This window comes from Tenrec ecaudatus, chromosome 9 (genome assembly GCF_050624435.1).
Source record: "Tenrec ecaudatus isolate mTenEca1 chromosome 9, mTenEca1.hap1, whole genome shotgun sequence".
In the NCBI taxonomy this organism is placed as follows: Eukaryota; Metazoa; Chordata; class Mammalia; order Afrosoricida; family Tenrecidae; genus Tenrec; species Tenrec ecaudatus.
In genome coordinates, this window is record NC_134538.1 from 71,876,788 (window position 1) to 71,898,936 (window position 22,149).

Consider the following 22,149-nt stretch of genomic DNA (forward strand, 5'->3'; position numbering starts at 1 on the left):
GTTTTGAGGAGTACAAACCACATGTTTTGTAGAATCTCACTCTGTTGGAATTAATTTTATTGTTATACAATAAAGGTCTTTTGCTCCCCACCCCCAATTGTTTGCTATTACAGTGATCCAATGGATACTTAGGCACAGCAAATTTGCAGGTAAAATATAAAGATAAATTCCAAGAAGTGGCACTAGTGACTTACTGGGTAAATACATTTGAAATATTGGTACCATTGTCAGTTTGCCTTGCATGTGAACTATGCACTTCATGGTTTATGTACAAGAGTGCCTGTTTCCTCAACAGCTTTGCCAACAGAGTATGTGATAAAACTTTTGAATTTTCACTGATCTGAGAAAGTGGGCATCTATATGTGCTTTTAAAGTCTTAATAACATTTCTCTTATTACTAAAATTTATAAAAAGTATTACTGCTCCTATTACCTTACTGCTAACAGTGTCTTGGGAGTATATAATTATGTTATGCTTATATAGAAACCAACTTGTTGACAATTATTGTATTTGAGAATAAGAGTTAATCTATGAGAATATGATTCAGTATATGAATACAAACCTAAGCATCTTTGAGACAGTGCACAAAATACTCTTCTCATGAACTTATTATGTAGACATCACTGTATACATCAACAAAATTTGTCTAGAAAGTATCGTGGAAGAGTAGAATGTCAATGAGGAGCTCTGACAGTGTAGTAGGTTATGAGTTGTGTTGCTAACAGCAAGATCAGCAGTTTGAATCCACCAGCTGATCCACAGATGAAAGATGAGGCTTTCTGGTCTACTTGCTTTGGACATATTGTCAGGAGAGATCAGTCCCTGGAAAAAGACATCATACTTGGTAAAGTAGAAGGGCAGCAAAAATGAGCAAGACCCTCCATAAGATGAATTGATACAGAGGCTGCAACAATAGGCTCCATCATAGCTACATCTGTGAGGACGGTGCAGGACAAGACAGTGTTTCATTCTGTTGTACACAGAGTCTCTATGAGTTGGGACCAACATGAGGTCACCCAACAGCCACAAAGACTTACAGTCTCAGAAAGCCAGGAACAGTTCTGCTCTGCCCTCCCTACAGGGTTGCTGTGAGTTGGCATTGACTCCATGGTAGTGATTTTTTGGCTGTCTTTATTTTCCCATAATTGCACAGATGCTCCTCAGAACCCTTTTGGTCATGAGGCTGGACCTCATAGGGAGAATGTTTATTTTGAAAAAATTTTTATTAATCCTTTTATAGGAAGCTCAGACAGCTATCATAACAATTCATAATTCAATTAGGTCAAGCATAATTTTACAGTTGCTACCACGATCAGTTTCCAAACATTTTCTTTCTTTGCAAACTCTTTGAAATCATTTCCCCATTATCCTCTCCCTCCCTCAACCTACCCCCAGGAGCCCTTCGTGTTGTTATTATTATATTATCATTATTTTATTTATTTGTTTGTTTTGTCATATCTTAACCCTCCAATAAATCCACTCACCTACAATTCTGTTATTCGCTCCCCTCAAGTGAGGTTATACAATCATCCTTGATATCAGCTCCCACCTCCCCACCACCTCTTCCCATATCCTCAGGGAGGCAGTACTTCCATTACTGTTTACTGTTATCTATCTTGACTTCATGCATTGAATGATCTTAACTATACAAATTAACCTATGTAGGTCTAACAAGATTAATGAGGTAAAACAAAAACCTTAATTCTAAGGGAAGGAAATATTTTTTAAAAACCTAGAGGATAGTTATGTGTTTCATCAGTGCTGTACAGCACCCTGGATTTATCATCCCTTCTGTATGGCCCTTCTTGTGAGGGACTGTCCAATTGTCTATTAGGTGGATTTTGGGTCTCCACTTTGTCCATGCTCCTTCACATCCATTTGATTGCTTGTTTTTGAACTTCTGATACCCATACCTGTCCACACTTCATGATCACACAGACTGATGTGTTTCTTCCATGTGGGCTTTGTTGCTTCCCTGCTAGATGGCCACTTGTTTAACTACAAGCTTCTAAGACCCTAGACACTATGTCTTTTAATAGCCAGCCATCTTCATTTTTCTTCACCACATTTGCATATGCACCCATTTTGTCTTTGGCAATCATGTCAGGAAGCTGGTTATCATACAGGACCACATTATTAGAACAAACCAGAGAACATTTATTAAGTCTTGAGAGAGACAAAGACAACGCAAAGATACAGACATATCATCCAGATGAGGGAAGGCATAATGGTGTCTCAGGATTCAATCAGTACACTATTAAATAAGGCAATTTTTTGTTGGTGATGAATATAGTGATTTATATCACCATATAAAGGAAAAAAGGAAATGCACAAATTCATGATTTTTAGCACATCAATACATCACAGTTTCAGGTGGGACTACAGAAGCCAGAACAAGGCCATAACTGGAACATGTACATTATGTTAGGTAGAAAAGCTTATAAGATTGGCCCAGGGACTTCTGACCAGGCAGGCAGGGCATGACTGATTGATAGGGCATGATTTATGACTATGGATCCCCAGTACTGTCCATCAAGGACATGCCAAGGAAAGTTCCTAAGACACTCCACTTCCCAATGCCCTCTGCCTGCACTTGTCCAGTGCACTTTCCAATGCACTCTACATGATTGGTTAGTAACCAGAAGGAAATTTGCGTATGTGGGAACTCTGCATATGGACTTTCTTCTTCTTTTTTTTACATTTTATTTTTTTCCTATTCTTTTTTAAAATCATTTTATTGGGAGCTCATACAATTCTTATCACAATCCATCCATACATCCATTGTGTCAAGAACATATGTACATTTGTTGCCATCATCATTCTCAAACCATTTGCCTTCTACTTGAGCCCTTAATATTTGCTGCTTATTTTCCCCCTCCCTCCCCACTCTCCCCACCCCACGAACCCTTCATCATTCATATATTATTATTATTTTATCATATATTACACTGTCTGACGTCTCCCCCTGCCCTCTTCTCTACTGTCCCTCCCCCAGGGAGGAGGCTATATGTAGATTCCTGTAATCAGTTCCCGCTTTCTACCCCACATTCTCTCCACCCTCCAGGTATCGCTACTCTCATCACTGGTTCTGGAGGAGTCATCTGTCCTGGATGCCCTGTGTTTCCAGTTGCTATCTGTACCAATGTACATCCTCTGGTCTAGCCAGATTTGCAAGGTAGTATTGGGATCATGATAGTGGGGGGGGGGGGAGGCAGGAAGCCTTCAAGAATTAGAGGAAAGTTGTATGTTTCATTGTTGCTACACTGCACGCTGCCTGGTTCATCTCCTCCCCACAACCCCTCAGTAAGGGGTGTCCGGTTGGCTACCCTTGGGCTTTGAGTCTCCACTCTGCACTCACCCACATTTTCAATTATATGATTTTATGTTCCTTGATGGTTTTTTTTTTATATTTTTAATGTTGAAATCCTTAAGATGAACTTGACGCTGCAACCGCTGCCCTCTTGGGTGTAGGAGTCGTTCCTTCACGGAATCCATGTCTGAATCTGCGGTATGCAATGTTTAGGTGTCTCATTCGACCAGTACCAGCAGTATCTCGTCTTTTAGCCTTGGCACTCCAGTTCTACCTTCTCTTGAGCTTGGCTGGGCAGCCGCATTTGCCGCAGGTCGACTTCTGGAGATGGTAGGCCTCGGAGCCACAGCGGCAGCACAAGGTGTGCGTCTGATTGCGACGCTTTCCGAAGGATGACGTTCCCTTGTCATCTCGCTTCTGCGTCTGAGACCAAAGAGCTGCATATGGACTTTGATTCATAACTTCCTGAAAATAGGATACTCCGAATTTAAGCTCTAGTACAGGATAAAGTTAAAGTTTTCTGCTCCAGCAAAGCCTAGGAAATCCTATGTATGAGTGAAAACCAATTTAATGACAGTGGGAAAGTGACTCAGCCTCTCTAGGTTAGTGGTTCTCCACCTTCCTAATGTCATGACCCTTTAACACACTTCCTCATGTGTGGTGACCACCCCCCCCACCCAACCATAAAATTATTTTTGTTGCTACTTCATCACTAATTTTGCTACTGTTATGAATTGGGTGACCCCTGTGAAAGGGTCATTCAACCCCCACAGGAGTCGCAATCCACAGGTTGAGAACCGCTGCTCTAGAGTCATGGTGGCAGAAGTGGTGGTTAGGAGCCATCGAGTCAGCACAAGAGAGCACACACTGCGCGCGCCTGTACCAGCCTTCCAGCCATTCTGCTGGAGCCGCTGGAGCATCCTTGGTGCCGCTGCAGCTGGTCTCTCTCCTTTTCACTGGCCCTCTACTTCAGGAAGCAAATGTATTTTTACGGATTTTGAAGGATGCTTTTTTTATTTTCTTGGAAAACTTTATAATCATTGGAAAGGACACTAGGAAGCTTCTCGAGCATGACATAACTAGAGCTCCAGGGATGGAAGAAGATGCAGTTCTTTCTTAGTCATGCCTTAGATTCCCTGACTTTCATAACTCACTCACTTAGAATGTGCTTACTGTCGGGTGGCTCTGACTCTGCATTGATTGGATGGCCGTGGGTGAGTGATCGTAAAATTTATTCTATTGTTGTTTTGGAGAAAATGCACAGCAGAAAATACACCAGCTCAACAATTCCTGCATGTGAAATTCAGGACCACTGATTATATTCTTCAAGTTCACAATCATTCTTACCTTTGTGCTCCAAAGGTCTTTCTAACTCCCTCCTTATTACCATGAGCTCCCTGCTCCCTGAGTTTTTCATTTATTCTTTCATATTGCTGTTGTCAGTTTGATCTTTTGTAGATATTTCTTATATAAGAATCATGATCAAGGCACACATTTTTTACTAATTAGGCTAAACTATTGTTTAGGCAAGGAGCCCTTGTAGCATCGGAGATTACTTGTCGGGTCCTTAACCACAAGGTCAGCAGGTCAAAGCCGCCAGCTGTTCGACAGGAGAAAGATAAGGTTTTCTGTTCCCATGAAGTTGTACTGCCTCAAAAACTCACAGGGCCAGTCCTACAGGGTCACTGCGAGTTAGAATTGACTTGGTGGCAGTGTGTTAATTTTGTTTTAAAAAATTTTTAGTTGTACGCCTATTGTTTTGTTACTCACTGGTGCGAGCTCTGGGAATATACATGTTCTATGACATAGTCTGGTTCTTGCCATAATTTAAGTGAATGAGAAAGCAAAAAGTAATTATGAACATGTATTTTAAGGGCTATTAAAGGGGTATACACAAAGGCGCGTTGCAGAGGTTATGGACAGTCCTCCAGGGGACCTGAGGTAAATAAGAATAGAGAGGAAGTCGCAGGAGAGGCAACATTTAAGGAAGACTGGCAGCATGGTGGGTGGGACTTCCCACTTCTGTAAAGAGCTCCAGCTTCCGATACCCAGGGCGGCAGTTCTACCCTGGCTGTGGGGTCACCTCGGGTTGGAATTGACTCAATGACACGGAGAAGGACAACTGAGAGTGGTCAAAGTGGATAATCTTATGTAAACCCCGAGCAACTAGTCCCTTTAGAATAGAACCATATTTTTTCAGGGAATTGGATTATACCCTGGCCATTTGTGTGATTTTAAACTAAAATAAATGTAGAAAGTCATTCTCTGCGATTCTTTTTGACTCCTTCTGACAAAATCATGGGAAAAGTCTGTTTGGGACTGCCATCTATCTATACACTTCAAAAAGTTTGTGAAAAAAATCTATTATTTTTTCATTTCATTTTTCACTGACTTTTTGAATTGTGAGGAGACACCCACAGAGCTCTTCTAACAACATTTGCATTACTTTTTAAATATAGAAATATTCAAATTTAATTTATTGTATTATTTTCGTTGTATTTATTTTGACAGTTATTTTTCCATGTATGGTGTATGACGATGTTGGCATTCTATTTGTAATAGTAACCTGAAGTTATGTATTTATTTATTCACTTATTCACTCAACAACTGTTTATTCAGGATCTTCTACACGCCAGGAACAAATAAAGGAATTTATGATATATCAGTGGTTGAAACAAAAATCTCGTCCTTAAAGCTTATTATTTTGATTAATTATTTTTAAGTTGAAAAACTGGGATCAGTTTAAAAGAATCTTTGGGAAAGTATGATAGACTGAATTGTGTGTCCTACAAATATATGAATAAACTTCTCTTGGAGATTTTCTTTGTTATGTTAATGAGGCCATATCACTATAAAGTGTGTCCTAAGCCTAATCATTTCTAAAAAATGTATTAGACACAGATAAGAGCATGATTAGGGATAAGAGATAAGAGATGCGGCTCCTCCTACCCAGGTCGCTCTGAGGCTGGGGCGGAAGTGGCGGTGTCCTAGTAGGAAGTGTAGTTTTTTGGGCGGGTCCTACTTACTGTGCGCTTCACGTGGTGCCACAGAAGCGCCAGCAAACTGAGCACCGTGTAGCCAGAGCTCCCAGCGGTGCCTTCTCCCAGAGACTCCTTGTACCTCTTCAGCTCAAAGTTTATCCCACTAGACCTCCGGAACAACCTGCTCAAGATGCTTCAGTGTTAGAGCTGCTTGGCTTGGCCTTGGAGGATTGATGATACCCAGGATGGAAGGCCCCACTGAAGATCACCCATCTCGAGCCCAGACTTTCCCAAGAGAACCTCTCCAGGGACTCCTCAGCAAGTACAGTTCAAATATCTCTTGTTTTCCTGCCTGGAACATCCTGAAAATGAACATCCGACGTTCTTTCTGAGAAGACGGGAGAAACACATCAAACTTGGGATAAGTTGAAATCAATCCCAGAAGGACCAGTGGTCTCTCCATGCCATTAAATTCTGACCTCAATGTGCTTCTTTCAACACATTCAGTTTCTCTCCATCCCTATATTTCCCCCCAAATGCCAGTCGGTTGAAACTGTATGTGTGTACATCCAACCCCAAATATCTTGTGAAGAGAAAATAAAACAAAACAAAACATGTTTTTACCAAAAAAAATAAAATAAAAGAGAGAGATGAGATGCTACTGGAGGATTGCCAAGGAATCCAGGACTGGAGTGGCTACAGAAGCTGAGACTGGGATTTTCCCCCAGAACTCAGAGGGAGCTTCCACTGAACGGTGAGAAAATTTGTTCTTGGAAAGTCCCTCACTTGCTGTATTTCTGTTGCAGCAGCACGAGCTAGCTGACAGCAGCGATTGGGCTCTAGCAGAAGCAGTATAGAGATGTGAAGACCAACTCTGCGTGGACTTGCTTGAGACCGAACCCTGATCTACCACCTGTTAGTCCTGTGACATGAAGTACATTACTGCTCTGTGACTCGGTCTCCTCCTCTGTAAAATAAATGTTCATTGTTGATGTTGGTATTATTATGCATTGTAGCTATTGACAAAAATCCTGAAGTTGATACTCAAATGGCTACCTTTTTAGAATTACTAGAATAGAGGGATTGTTTAAACAAGGGTGAAACTAGGACTTACTTTCTTTTAAAACTTATTTGGAAATCATTTTAAACCTAAAGGAAAGTTACAGAAATAGAACAGAAAATTCCCATGTACTCCACCCCCAGGTTTGAGATTACAAAAATATCCTGCTTCTGGTTCACTCATTTTAGTATCCATTCATGAATCTTACTCTTAAGAAATATTACAATGATGACCTGTTTTCAATTTCCCTCAATCCTTCTACAGTTATTAGTTAGAATTTTTGTTCTAAAAGAGAGAGCCATTTTTCCCACCTCTGACACTTATTCATTTATTCCAGGATTTATTAATATCAGTATTGAATTACAACCCAATGCTATTGTTATTTATTTTTGCTCAAATTGTTTCTGCTCTGACCATTGAGAGCTCTTTCTGGTTGGCCACTCGGGCTGTTTTTGGAATGCCCTTATCTTGTTTTGTTTTTTTAACCACTTTATTGTTTTTTGGCACTATGCCATGCTTCAGACTCACCTGTATTTTTCTTGCCTTTGCACTAGAATCAACCACTTTCCCAAAGGATTTAAAATAAGATAAATAAAACCAACCAAACAACAAAACAAACAAAAGACTAAGTAGAAAATGAGCAACGTGAAGTTTAAATATAAAAGTAAAAAGTTCATTTTTGGAAAAAAAAATGTTTAAAGACAACGTTGAATGAACATGGATAATAGTGGCATGATTTTTTCCCTTGGAGTTTGGCTCCCATTTGTATTACAGTTTATTCTCTCAGTGGTAGGATATCCGTATTCATTAGATAATCAGAACACGGGATCAAAGTCAATGGAGGGTTGCTGTATTTTGGATGGATAACAATAGAATTTATAGTGTAAATATTAAAAGACTATCTTCTGGATTCAAATTGTCTGGGCTCAAATCTTAGCTTCCTCTCTTTATACCTGTGTGACATTGGGAAACTGACATAGCTTTTCTGGGCCCCGGTTTTCTCATGTGTATAAATAAAGTTGATTAAGTATAACTGAAGTGTTTCCAGGACGACCTGAGAACGGCTAAGACTAGTGCAGAGATGCCAGGAGGTCTTTCATTGACCTCATTTTGATTTCTTAGCCCGAGCTATGAGACCAGCTTCAAGGAGGATAAAAAATACCCTGAAGTATTTATACTGCTTGTTGAGTATGTCCACTCCCTTCCCCCGTCTCCCCTCTCCCTGGGAAAAAGGCCCAAGTATTTCAGTAGATTCTCTAAGGGGCAAACCCTGGAGGTTAAGAACTTTGACTGCATTTCCTGAATTCTCTGAATGTTTATTGGAAAAGAGTCAAGACATGCTTGTAAAGGGGTCAATTGTCATTTGGATGGAGAGATAACTTTACAAAAATCTATTTTTGAGCATTTTATCATGGATATTTCAAGCATGCAAAAAAGTGAAACCCTATCTTCCCATGACCATAATGCAGTTTCTCAAAAGTGTTCAACCCCTATTTTTGTGGTCGCTGGGTACCATCAGTGGGTTCCTACTCATAGCCCACCAAGGTACAACAGGGCACAATATACTGCCTGGTCCTATGCCATCCCCACACTGCTTATTGGCTTTGAGCCTATAACCATTGTGTCAGTTCATTCTGTCGAGGGTCTTGTTCTTCTCACCGACCTTCTGCTTTATATCCTGCTTTAAGCGAGATCTATGTGCTTTCTATCATGCTTTATGCATGATATCCTTCTTCAGGGACTGACCCCTTCTGAAAACACGTCCAAAGCATGAGACATGAATTTCACCATCCTTGCTTCTAAGGAGCATTCTTGCCTTACCAAGAATCCAAACCTAGCCCTCCTGCCATCATGTCAATGCTGACTCATAGCGACCCCCTGTGGGATTCTGAGACTGTAATAGTTTACAGGAATAGAAAACCCAGTCTTTCTCTCCAGGAGCTGCTGGTGGTTTCAAACTGCAGACCATGTAGATTGCAGCCCAATGCATCACCACTACACAACCAGGGCTCCTTTTTAGAGCCTGGAAATCCAAATTTGTTTTCCTTTTTTGTTTTCCAGTGTTTCAAAAATCCAATTTCTGTGGGTAGCAGGTGCACAGGGCACTAACCCACCCATGGGAGGGTATTGTTTATATATATCCACAGGGAAAGAGGGGCCAGACTTCAACCCAGTGCTCCAAGATGTGAATGCAACATGCGGCGTGGAGTAGGGAACCAGTGGAGAGGTCTGGAGGGCTGACCCGAATCCTAACTACGTGGACACCTGCCCCTTCCTCCTGAATAATTTATTTCAGATGACAGCACTGAAGCTGCAGCTCCAGGAGAGGGACATGTCTGATCAGAGCACACGGGAGAAAATGAAGGGAGAGGAAGAGAGAGTGGAGTGCATCCTGGCCTTGATGACGATATACCTGCTCAGAGCAGCCATTCCACAGAGAAGACCACATGGCCGGCCCCACTATGAGACACAACATCCCTCACTGACCCATAGCTCGACAGGGGACAACACTGGAAACACAGTGTGGGAATTCTGCCCGATCTGATCCCACCACACCAAGGCAAAACACTAAGGGCATGGAACAGAACAGCAACGGGAACCAAGCAACAAAGCCCCAGGGAATGCCAAAAATACACTTTGGGACCAGGGCTTGGCACCCAACAGACTTGACTGGAAAACATTCCTTGAACGAACTACAAGCTTTTCTTTCTTGTTGTTGTGTTTTGTTTTGTTTATGGACATTGGCTTGTTGCTGTTGTTATTATTTTGTTTTATTTTGTTGCTTGGTTTTGCTCTGTCTTGTTTTTCTGCATGTTATTATCTCCATACGTCTGCCTAAATAAGATAGGCTGGATGAACAATCTGGAGGAGAAAACATTGGGACCGACAGTTCTGGGGGGACATGGGAGAGGGGGAAGAGGTGGGGGGAAAGGAAGTGGTGTTAACAAACCCAGGGACAAGGGAACAACAAGTGATCCAAATCGGTGGTGAGGAGGGTGCAGGAGGCCTGATTGGATTTGACCAAGGATAATGTAACTGAGAGGAATTACTGAAACCCAAATGAAGACTGAACATGATAGTGGGAAAAGAGGAAAGTAAAAGGAACTAGAGGAAAGAACTAGGAGGCAAAGGGTATTTATAGGGGTCTAAATAAAAACATGTATGTATGTAAATATATTTATAGATGAGGATGTGGAAATAGATCTATGTGCATATATTTATAGGCTTATTATTAAGAGAAGATGGACATTGGGCTTCCACTCAAGTACTTCCTCAATGGAAGGATACTTTCTTCTATTAAATTGGCATTCCATGATGCTCACCTTCCTGACACAATCACTGAAGACAAAGTGGGTGCATAAGCAAATGTGGTAAAGAAAGATGATGGTGCCCGGCTATCAAAAGAGATAGTGTCTGGGGTCTTAACGGCTTGAAGGTAAACAAGCGGCCATCTAGCTAAGAAGCAACAAAGCCCATATGGAAGAAGCACACCAGCCAGTGCAATCACGAGGTGTCGAAGGGAACAGGTATCAGGCATCAAAGAACAAAAAATCATATCATTGTGAATGAGTGGGAGTACAGAGTGGAGACCCAACGCCCATCTGCAGGCAACTGGACATCCCCTTAAGAAAGGGTTGAGGAGAGGAGACAAGCCAGTCAGGGTGCGATGTAGCACCAATGAAAAATACAACTCTAGTTCTTAAATGCTCCCCCTCCCCCACACTATCATGATCCCAATTCTACCTGACAAATCTGGCTAGACCAGAGGATGTACACTGGTACAGATAGAAACTGGAAACACAGAGAATCCAGAGCAGATGATTCCTTCAGGACCAATGGTGAGAGTGGCGATACCGGGAGGGTGGAGGGAGGGTGGGGTGGAAAGGGGGAACAAATTAAAAGGATCTACATATAACCTCCTCTTTGGGGGACGGACAACAGAAAAGTGGGTGAAAGGAGACATCAGACACTGTAAGATATGACAAAATAATTTATAAATGATCAAGGGTTCATGAGGGAGGGAGGGAGGGAGGGGGGAGAGAGGGAGAAAAATGAGTAGCTAATGCCAGGGGCTTAAGTGGAGAGCAAATGTTTTGAGAATGATGAGCGCAATTCATGTACAAATGTACTTTACACAATTGATGTATGTACGGATTGTGATAAGAGTTGTATGAGCCCCTAATAAAATGATTTTTTAAAATCCCACTTCTGTTGTGATGATAAACCCTGGAACCAGCTCTTTTTTATTGTCCCTAATGTGGACCATAAAATTGGCTGCTTTGATTAGACTATTTGTACTTAGATGTGTTGTCATGTGCCTATGGCTGAAGCATATGAGTTTAATTTCTCCTTTCTCTCAGCTGCTAGTGTAGAAATGTATAAGCTATCAGTTTCTTCCTAGAATAAACGAGTTATCTCAGAGGTAGTTGTTGCTAACTGCTGGTGAACTGATCCCAATTCCTGGTGACCTTCTGGTGTAACAGAAAGAAACATGTGATCCCCTGCCATCCTCATGATCATGGTACAATTGGGGCCACTGCTGCCGCTACAGTGCCAATGCATCTCATTAAGGATTCCCTCAATCTTGCTGCCCCTCTGCTTTACCCCACAGGATGCGCTTTTGTAGGGTCTCGTCTTTTTTCTGGTGTACCCCAAGAAAGCAAGGTGAACTCTGATCGTCCCTGCTTCTCACGAGTATTCAGCTTATGTGCCTTCTCAGACTGCTGTCGTCTTTTTTTCTGGCAGTCCATGATGGCATATTAGGTAAAAATGCAAACCTGTTTGGTTCTTTTTGTATTTGTCATAAATAGAACTTGGAATGTCCCTTGGTATCATCGAGTGTCTTTAAAGCAGATGTATTCCACTGTGGTCTTTAATGTGAGACTTCTCTCGGGGGTGCCTCTGCTTTGGTGGCACTGTCCTGTGATAATGGAGACTTTTGATCCTAAGTTAATTTAATTCACTCTCTGAGAGTTACATCAGATATTTCCTAAATAAAGAGGTTTTGTTGTTTTCCCCACGATTGAATCTATGCTGTGCATTTCTCAGCTTTAATCCTTAACTCAATAGCCACTTGAACAATTCTTCCATGGTTTATACATTTGGTCTTTCCATTAAAGATATACAAACATATTTTTCTTTTTTTCTGGCTGGCCCTAGTTCTCGGCTAAGAAATAGAGCATATGTCTTACATTAAAGAGTCTTATCAGGCTCAGAAGATGTACTCCCATTTCCTGTTCATCCCACGCTTACGTGCTGTGGAGCGAAATTATAATCATAGCCGTTCTGCTATTTTTAAAATGCAGTTGCAGTTTGGGTTCATGTCCGCCTTTCTAGAACTGTGACCAGACTGCCACTTTCTCCGCTCAGAAGCGATTTTACCGTGTTTGGGGGACTGAAATAAGAAATACCTTAGGGCTAACATCCTTCTGAAAGCAAATACACCGTGCTACCTTGCTGGAAGTTTATTTGGTAGATGGCAAGTACCAAGCTTTCAAGGAGGTTTCTTTGAAAACAGATGAAAGCAATTGCATGTCTAGATTGCCTGACTTCATGTTTCTTAGCTCATGAGGGAGACAGAAGGGGGGCGAGTTAATCTAGCAAGTCAATGAAAAACCAGCAACCTTGTTTTAGAATTAAGTGATGATATCATTTTAAATCAAGTAAACAGAGATTTGGCCAAGATATGTTACCTATTTGACTTAAGGGAAGAAGAAGGAGGAGGAGGAGGAGGAGGAGGAGGAGGAGAAAAGCCTGCAAAACAGTTTGCTTACTTATCATTGGTGGGAGGCGGGGTCAGCTGATGTTCGTTTGCTTGCTTGCAGCCTCTGGTTTGACTGCGTACAACTAAGTTAGCTGATGCTTCTAGGCTGTGTGCGGACAACCATCGTCTATTACTGGTCTTCATAGGCAAAACTTTAGGAAGAAGCAATGTTTGGGAGGGTCTTCCTTCTGCATTCATAATTCAATTTGGAGATAGAGTGCCCAAAGAAGAGGGGCAAGGAGGTTAAGTCAGACCTGAAAAAGAGACCTGGGTTTTATTTATTAATACTTCCATGTGGCAGAACTTTTTATTGCTGGGGATATAAATGGGCACAGATAAAAGGGTAGGTCAGCAAGCCACAAAGTAAATCTCTTTCAACTGTTTGTCAAGAGGAGAGTGGCTGAGATGGCTCCTCATATGTTATAACTCAGGCGTTCCTCGGCAGAGCCCCGATCTTGGCATCAAGAGTTTGGATCATTTGGGTTCACACATCTGTTGTTTCTGGATGGCTTTAAAATTCCACCGCAAGCTCAAAAATGCTCAAATTGTAAAGCATGTCCCTGTGAGAAGTACTCACTTGGTGTATGCTTGCCTTTCTTCTCACGAATCTTCCACCAGCTCTTCGTTTGTGTTTGAGATTTCTTCTCTCTCTCTCTCTCTCTCTCTCTCTCTCTCTCTCTCTCTCTCTCTCTCTCTCTCTCTCCATGAAGTCACATAATTTACATCTTCCCAGGTTTAGCCATAGGATGCTGTTCCTGGTTAAGCGTTTTCTTTATGTTTGGAATGTGCTGGAATGTGTGCAAATACTTTTCAGAGTCAGAACTTGCTTTATCTCCCCACATTCTTGTACTTGCCATTGCCTGATTGCTCCACGACGATTTCTGTTAAAAGTGTGCAAGTTCTAGCAAGATTTTTTTCTTGGTGAAAGATAATTGTAATCAGATAGCCCTGGAAAGGCAAATGCAACACGAATAAAGCATCTCTCTCTCTCTCTCTTTCTCTCTCTCTCTCTCTCTCTCTCTCTCTCTCTCTCTCTCTCTCTCTCTCTCTCTCTCTCTCATTGTCTGAGAAGTGGTCACATTAGAGATTTTGGCCACTCTAGGCAGGATCCCACTGGAGAAATATTGTGAATGCAGGCAGAAAAAGAATTAGCTGAATAAATTTCCTCCAATTGGGAAAAACAAAACCAAAAACAAAAATCCAGCAGAGTTTTGAAGAACACATTTGGAAGGGGGTCAAGTTCTTGTGATTCTTGTACCACACTACCGAACTCTCGGGCTCGGCATTCTCCCAACAATTAAATAAGTTTTCAAGTAAAGGACAGTCTTTTTTGAAAATAGATGAGGGAGAATGTTCCATTGCAAATTTCAGTAGAGTTTGGGCATTAAAAATTGTTCTGGAGTTTGGATAATGCTAAGGTGATTTCAACCCTTTAACTATGAGCCTTGGTTCTAATTTTCGACACGCCGCCACATATCTAAGAAAAATAATTTGAGAGGGTTTCCTCCCTTTTGTGTACAAACTCAGTGTTTCGTTTTTCAACCTGATGATGATGATAAATGAGTAAAGTGTGGGCTGTCTGAAAAACTACTGTATTAAGTAAATGATTTATTGCAAAATAAAATAAGGTCTTGGCCTTCAAGGACCCAAAGGGTCAGCGGTTAATTCTTAAATTGTCCACATTGGCACAATTCTGATGGCGGCAGAAACCCCTCCAGAGTCAGGAGATTCCTGTTGGGTGGATCATTAACACCAATCTTTCCTCGGCCTTCCTCACTCCTTTATCTCCAGATACAGATTCAAGTTCTAAATCCACCCCAGCCACTGACTTTCTGGACGTTTACCAAAGCCTTAACCTTGTCTCTGTTTTCTAACAGAAGAAATGGTGATGGGTGGAAGACTGCCCTTTTCAGAGTAGGCTTGGTGGTTTCCTCTCTCCACCAACTTCTTTTAAGAATTACATACAAACGAAGGCTTGCTCTTTTAAAGAAATCATTACTGTTCTTTATCTGTTGGAATGAGAAAGTGCTATGAGGTTGCATTCTACATAATAACTGTATCATAACTTGCAAATCATAAACAAGAAAAAAAAATCTCTGCTTCTGGATTGCAAGTTCCCTGACTGAACCATTTTCATCTCTGATTTCCCCAGGGATGGTCAAGTGCTTATGAGTGAGATCTTTAGCCATGGTGTGATACGCACCTCCATGGATGACTTGGCTTTGGCCTTACAAGAGTGACACCTGGGCTATTGCTTAACCTTATAAACATTAGTTAAATAGGCTACTATATGTACACCACTTAGCATATGTTTTTATAGCATCATTACTAAATATGTTAACTATTAGTAGTATGCATCCAAGGGTTGCATCACAGATGAAGAATATACCTACTAGCTGGTTGTTATTTTAGGAGCCCTGGGAATATAGGGTCTCTCTGAGTCAACCTCAACTTGATGGCAGTGAGTTTGGAGTTTGGGAGGGGGGAGCAGTGGGGGCATGTTAGAAGTGGTTAGAAGTTGGGTGCGGGGGTGATGTAGTGGTTAGAAGTTGAGTGGGGCGGTGATGTAGTGGTTAGAAGTTGGACTGTTAACAGCAAAGCAAACAGCTCGGAACCATGAGCTGCTTCACACTGGGGAGAAAGATGAGGCTTTCTACTCCTTAGAGAGTCAACATTTCGGAAACTCACAGGGACAGTTCTATCGTGTTATAGTTGCCATGAGTTGCCATTGACTTGCTGGCAGTGAGTTTGACTCTTCTTATTATTTTTAGCAATCAATCACATCAACATTTTTATTATATGTCTGGGAGCGATTTATTGATTTCTTAGAGTAAATACGATGAAAATCCCAATCCCAACTAATTTGACTTGCTCATGAATATATGCATACACACACTTATATACAGACATACATAAAAACCACCACTTGACTTTAGAATGCAATAAAGCAATGAGGTTCTTTTTAAAAAAAATCATTTTTTAATGGTTAACTAGGTAAGGGGTTACATTTCAGACCATCAATTTTGTGTTCGACACTTTATTTGCCAACCCCTGCTCTCTCATCTCCCAATAGCTTACCCTAGCCTCTCTCCTATTATTTCTCTTCTTCCTCTTGTGGAGGACCATACCCCTTCCCCCAGTTAATACTTGTCAACCCTCTAGCCCAGGGGTCCTCAAACTTTTTAAACAGGGGGCTAGTTCACTGTCCCTCAGACCCATTGGAGGACTGGACTATAGTTTTTTTTTTTTTAAAAAAAACTATGAACAAATTCCCATGCACACAAAAGGGGGAAAAACACCCGGCGGGCTGGATAAATATCCTCAGTGGGGGCGGGCCGTAGTTTGAGGACGCCTGCTCTCGCGTGTTGCTCCATCTTCCCCCTCTTTCTCTCTCCTTTGGTAACCTCCAAAGTCTGATCCCTTTGGACTGAAACTCTCTCTTGTTAACCTCTCCCCCACCCAACAGTGGTCTCAGACAGTATTTGTCCTTTTGTGACTGGCTAATGTCACTCAGCATGATGACCTCCAGGTCCATCCGTCCCATGAGGTGCTTCGTCGTTTGGATATGTTATTGATTTTTTAACGATGCACAGTATTCCATTGTGTGTATGCACCGACATTTCTTCATCCATTCTCCTGCTGATGGGCATTTGGGCTCTTTCCAATTTCTTACTATTGTGAACAGTGCTGTGATGAACACGGATGTGCATAAAACATGAACATTTTAATATTCAAATTGTGACAGGGATTATGCACGAACATATACATGTTTGCATGGCTTAGAAAAGCATCCGAGCTTATCATTATTTTTGAGTAGTAAAAATGGCAAGCTCAAGAAGAAGAGTGAGAATGTCAACTAATGAAGCGCAAGCATAACAACACTCTATTTGTCTTGGAGGAAGGACGGCCAGAATGCTCCTTCGACGCACAGATGGCGAGAATTCATCTCCTGTAGCTCGGATATGTGATCGGGAAAGACCAGGTGCTGAAAAGGACCTCATGCTTGGCAAAGCAGAGAGTCCATGTCAAAGAGGAAGCCCCTCAATGCACGGCCTGACACAGTCATGCCACCGTGTGCTCAAACACAACCCTTGTCAGGATTGTGCGGACCCAGGCAATGTTCGCACTCTTGCACATATGGTCACCATGACTCACAGCACCAGTCATCTTGTGACGCTCACAATTTGGGGGAAGTGGAGTGTGCTTCTGCAGAAGAAGCCAAGCGAATTGCTAATGCAAATTATTTATATTCATAACTTGTGTTTCTGCAAATTAGTCAGACAAGTGACAAGCATTTCTAAACATTGTCTTTAAAAAGAATGGTTGCCTTTCTCCCATCCAAGCGGCAGAAGGCCTGGACAGGCCTAGCCCAAGCAGAGAATGTGGGTCTGGGATGTGCCCAACAGCTGGGCAGTAATGTTAGGTGGTAAGGTCCATGGCACATCAGGCACCCTCCTTGGCCTTTGAGTCTGGGATTGACTGGCAAGGCTCTCTGCCAGGAAACTGGTTTTGGATCATGGACCCCTTGGAGAATGTGAAGAAAGCTATGCATAGATAAACATATCTGGTGAGATAGGGAAGGATGGAGAGCGAGAGAAAGCAAAAGGCCAGAGAAAGAGCAGGAACCCTGGAGTAGCAGTGAGTTCCCATGCTCTAGATTCAAACAGACTTGGGTTTAAGTCCTCACTTCCTAGCTATGTCGACTCAAGTATAAGTAAGTGGTTCTGAGCAAGTCACAGTTTTCTTATCTATGAAAAGGTTTGCCCCCTCTCAAATACTGGTCTCATAAAGTTTTTGTGAGAATCAGATTACACCATTCATTTAAAAGCATCTAGTCTAGTAAAAGTGCTGCCTTATAACATTCTCACTTCCTAGTATGAGTCTGTGCAAAGATACCCCACTATCTTTAGTTCCACTTTCCCACGGATGTTTTGAAGCCCCCTTGTATGAGGAGGACCCTTCCCCACATCTGATGTTTGTGCTTATTTTAGTAGGAGGCACGTCATTAGAACCAAATCCACGTGGCCCTCGTCATCTGTGCAGAGGCTTACTGCTGGTGACAGGAATGGTTGGTTGGAGACAGGTGATAAACCAACTCACTGCCATTAAGTGGATGCTGATCGTAGCAACCCTATAGGCCGGGGTAGAACTGCGCCTGCCGGTCTCAGAGACTATACCTCTTTACAGGAGCAGAACGCCTCATCTTTCTTCCAAGGAAGCACCATAGTTTTGAATCACTGATCTTGTGGTTAGAAGCCCACCACATAACCACTAACCCACAGGGCTCCCGTCAGATAGGTGATAGAAGGAGCTTTTTCTCTTCTAAAGGGACTGATTACACTTTTCTAAGAAATAGTGATTTGGATGTAGACTAAAATTCAACTTCCTAAAAAGAAGACCAGAAGAAGCCCCGAGATGAGCACCCTAAGATGCCCTATGAACTTGGCAGTAAAGACACACACTCCCAAAGAGCCCCTTTTAGCTACATCATAAACTGGCATATAAAATAAACTCCATTACTTCTGAATACTCTGATCCCTAAAATCATCTACTATGTGAGACCAAATGATAAACATTTACCCTAAAGCAATGAGAAGGGAAGGGAAGGCAGGAAAGCTAGATTAATGGAAACAGAGAGGACAGAATAGAAATATTAAGAATGCTAAACACTGTAAAAGAAATGTAATCACTGTCATGGGACAGTTTGTATGAAAATTATTACGTAGAAACCTAATTTGCTATGTAAACTTTCACCTAAATACAGTATTTTTTAAAACAGCAGCGTAATGGTTCAAACACCAAGGTCAGCGTTACCAGACGTCTTTCTCTCCTTCCTTTTTTCTTTCCTCTTTCTGTGGTAGAGTGACACTTCTTCACGTGGCTCTCCTACCTAGGTCTCTGTACCTCACACCAAATGCTAAGGTGGGATTATGTAAACAGGGTGTTGGCAACACTAAAAGAGGAGATGAGTCCGTTTTCCTTACCACCACCACCACCACAACCCCCACTGCCCACTGCCCACCCCCTCGCTGTAACGATGTGCTATTTCTGAAGCAGCTACACAGAGAGACCCCTCAGGACCTTGGAAGCTCACATTCAAGGTCTCTGTCTGAAGTGCCAGAGGGCACCGGGACCAGATGGAGACTGTGGCACAGGGACTCAGAGGAGCAGCAGTGCCCAGACTACAGGGCACCTTCTCCTCATCTGACCCAAGACGGTGGGACTGTGGAAGAGAGTGACAGTGGGGCTGTTTTACAGGCTCCTGGAAACAAAGGCCAACGGAACAAGTGACCGAGGGATGGAAGACTGGAGACAGACTTGACCGCTGACCAAGAGACCCAGCAATGGCTGTATCCTCACTGTTTGCTGATCTTGATTTGTGGTAACCTACTGACTTCCTGAATAACCCCTCTTACTTGTGAGTATTGTCTGTGAATTCTGTGCGGCCATTGCACTAGATTATCAGACCACTGCTGTAACGTAGAGTGGGAAGAACAGTTGGGGTCAGAATGGGTAATGAGGGTGGATCAGAGAGGCGTGTCTGACTCTTGACTTGTGGCACCAGGGAAACTAGACGAGGTCAGATTTCCCCACCTCTATGGCTGTTCGTTACCCGCCCCCACTTCTTTTTTTCTTTCTTTCCAAATGTCAAACCAAGTGCTGAGTTAGGTAGGCACTGGACACATGGGGTGGAGGTGGGCAACAAAGCAAAGTCCGTGCCCTAATTGAATCCAGGGATTTGACGCCTTGCTCTGTCCATCTGGTGGGCAAAGGGAAGTTCCTGGTCTTGTACTAGTGTGTGAAGTCAAGAGTTCCGAGTAGAAAACAGGGGAATAGAAAGGGAAATAGAATGGGAACCCCAAAGTGGATTTTAGGCAGCATTTCTGCTCCCTTGGCCCATCCTTCTGTTTGACTCTGAGGCACTTCTGTCTCACTGAGGCACGCTGGGTGGAGCACCTTGCATGTCCATCAGCCCTCAGGCCTGTAAAATGGAATGATAGTTCTGGCCACTTTTCTTCCTTCAGGCACTGTTATAACTTGTAAAAATTCACAAGTTATATGTGGAAAACATTCCAGGCTGGAAAGCAGAGAAATGGCTCAAAGTATAGTTTACATATTCATTGTATTTGACCATTTCCTTTCCGATAATTTCCTTCAAAATGTGACTGAACATTTTCAATATAATAATTCAAAACCAACCCAATTTATTGCCTACCAATCACCAATGAAGAAATATAAATAAGAGTCTATTTTTGCCTGTTGGTTGTGGTAAATTCAACCGGTCTCAGATTTTTCTTATGTAACCTCAATGGGACCTGTTTGTCTCAGTGAGTTTACAGCTGAGCATTACAAGCACGGATAGAATCCTTACTTGATTTAGCGTGCTTACCCTATGCATGGTCAGGCCAGAGTTAAATGTGATTCATAACATCTGATGATTCCAGTCTAATGAAGATTTCTGAATACAAGATATCCCCAATTTAGAGGCAGATCTCTACTTACTCTATTTGCTAGTTTGTCACTGGGGTAAAATGAGAACGAGGAATATGCAGGATAAACTGTGAGCACTTGAAGAGCGACTGTCCCCAGCAAGGAGAGCTCAATCATTCATTCCTAAGGTCTTGCCTTCTGTTGCTGTCGGCTCACCCAAGCCTCTTATGGGGTATGAAACCTATCCTATTATGAAAAGATTAAAATCAGTGGATGAGGAGGGGCATTGTGTTTCCTTTCAGCCTCTGTGTCCAGTAGGGTTTAACTGCTCTACTAGAAACAGTCTCCAGTTAGGCCACCTTCCCATCATTCCATAGTGCATTCCCAACCTGCAGGCAGTGGGGCAGAGCTGCTCTGGCTGACTCCATTTTCCTCTGGGGCAGATAAAGCTGAGATTGCAATATCAGACACAGTTCAACCAATCATTAGATGCAAACCTCAGCCCATTTGTAGAATGCAATCCTTCTGATGACATGGAAGATGCAAACAAGGAGGATTACAAGACTGTCAAAGTCCTAGTTGTCTGTGGCCCCGGGACCACGGAAACCTTTCCCTACTTGGAAGTCAAATAGTGGCAAATGGTAACCAAATGCTCTGCTCTGGGACCTCATTTCGAGAAAGAGGGAGTTACACACATTGGATAAGCACAAACACTCCTTTTAGAAGACGATTATCTACTTCTGGCCAGGAAGCTGGAACACAAAACTACTAAGTACTGTCCGGGCGATCATACCAGCAAGTCCCTAGAGAAGGAATAAGTGTCCAGCGGCCTAAGATCCTTTGTCCTGGACATTAGATCGCCTAGACCATGCACAGAAAGTACGGGCGAGCTTTCCAGCATAGCACGGTGTTTTATTTCACCACAGACTGCTGGAAATCTCTGGAGGCCCCTGGCAGCTGTGCCTTGTCTTTCATGTGAAGCCTGGAGGGGGAAGGCGGGAGAGGCTCCTAAGTCATAAGAGGCACAGCCATTCCGAATATCTGCATCAGACTCAGGGAGGGCGGTGGGGGATCTACTGCTCCATTCCTTTGTCAAGAATGCCTTTTGTCTTCCCTTCTCCCCTTATCATCTGTGTCCTCATGAAAAGCGCATTTACCGAGGGGAGAGCGAGCACATGAGATCCAGCTTCTGTTTCTCTCCTCCTCCCCCATGGCCGCTGTCCTGGAAAAGACCCTTTGTTAACGATCGCAGCAGCAGATGCAGCTCAAACATTATTTTAGACATTTGTTGGTGGCGGTGATGTGGTAATTTATCGTTAATTCATCCAATATTCTTTTGGTGGTGAAAGTAGTTTCACTGCTAGAAGATTGAAACCTGCCCTGCAAAGAAGTAATGTCTCTATAGCTCTTTAAAGTGTAGTCTTACATATATGTTAGAGAGGAGCCGTGGTGGTGTAGTGGTTACACAGTGAGCTGCAAATCACCAGGTGAGCAGTTCAAAATCAGCAGCCACTCCACAGCAGAAAGACAGCGCTTTCTAATCCCATAAAGAGTTGCATCTTGGTTGATGGCAACATATGCAGAAATATGCATGATACAATCA

General features: G+C 42.5%; 1 pseudogene; it reads right to left on the minus strand.

Annotated features, from left to right (window-relative positions):
• Window positions 1-3,427: 3,427 nt before the first annotated feature.
• Window positions 3,428-22,149, minus strand: part of LOC142456009 (large ribosomal subunit protein eL37-like) — a 34,247-nt pseudogene continuing 15,525 nt past the window's right edge.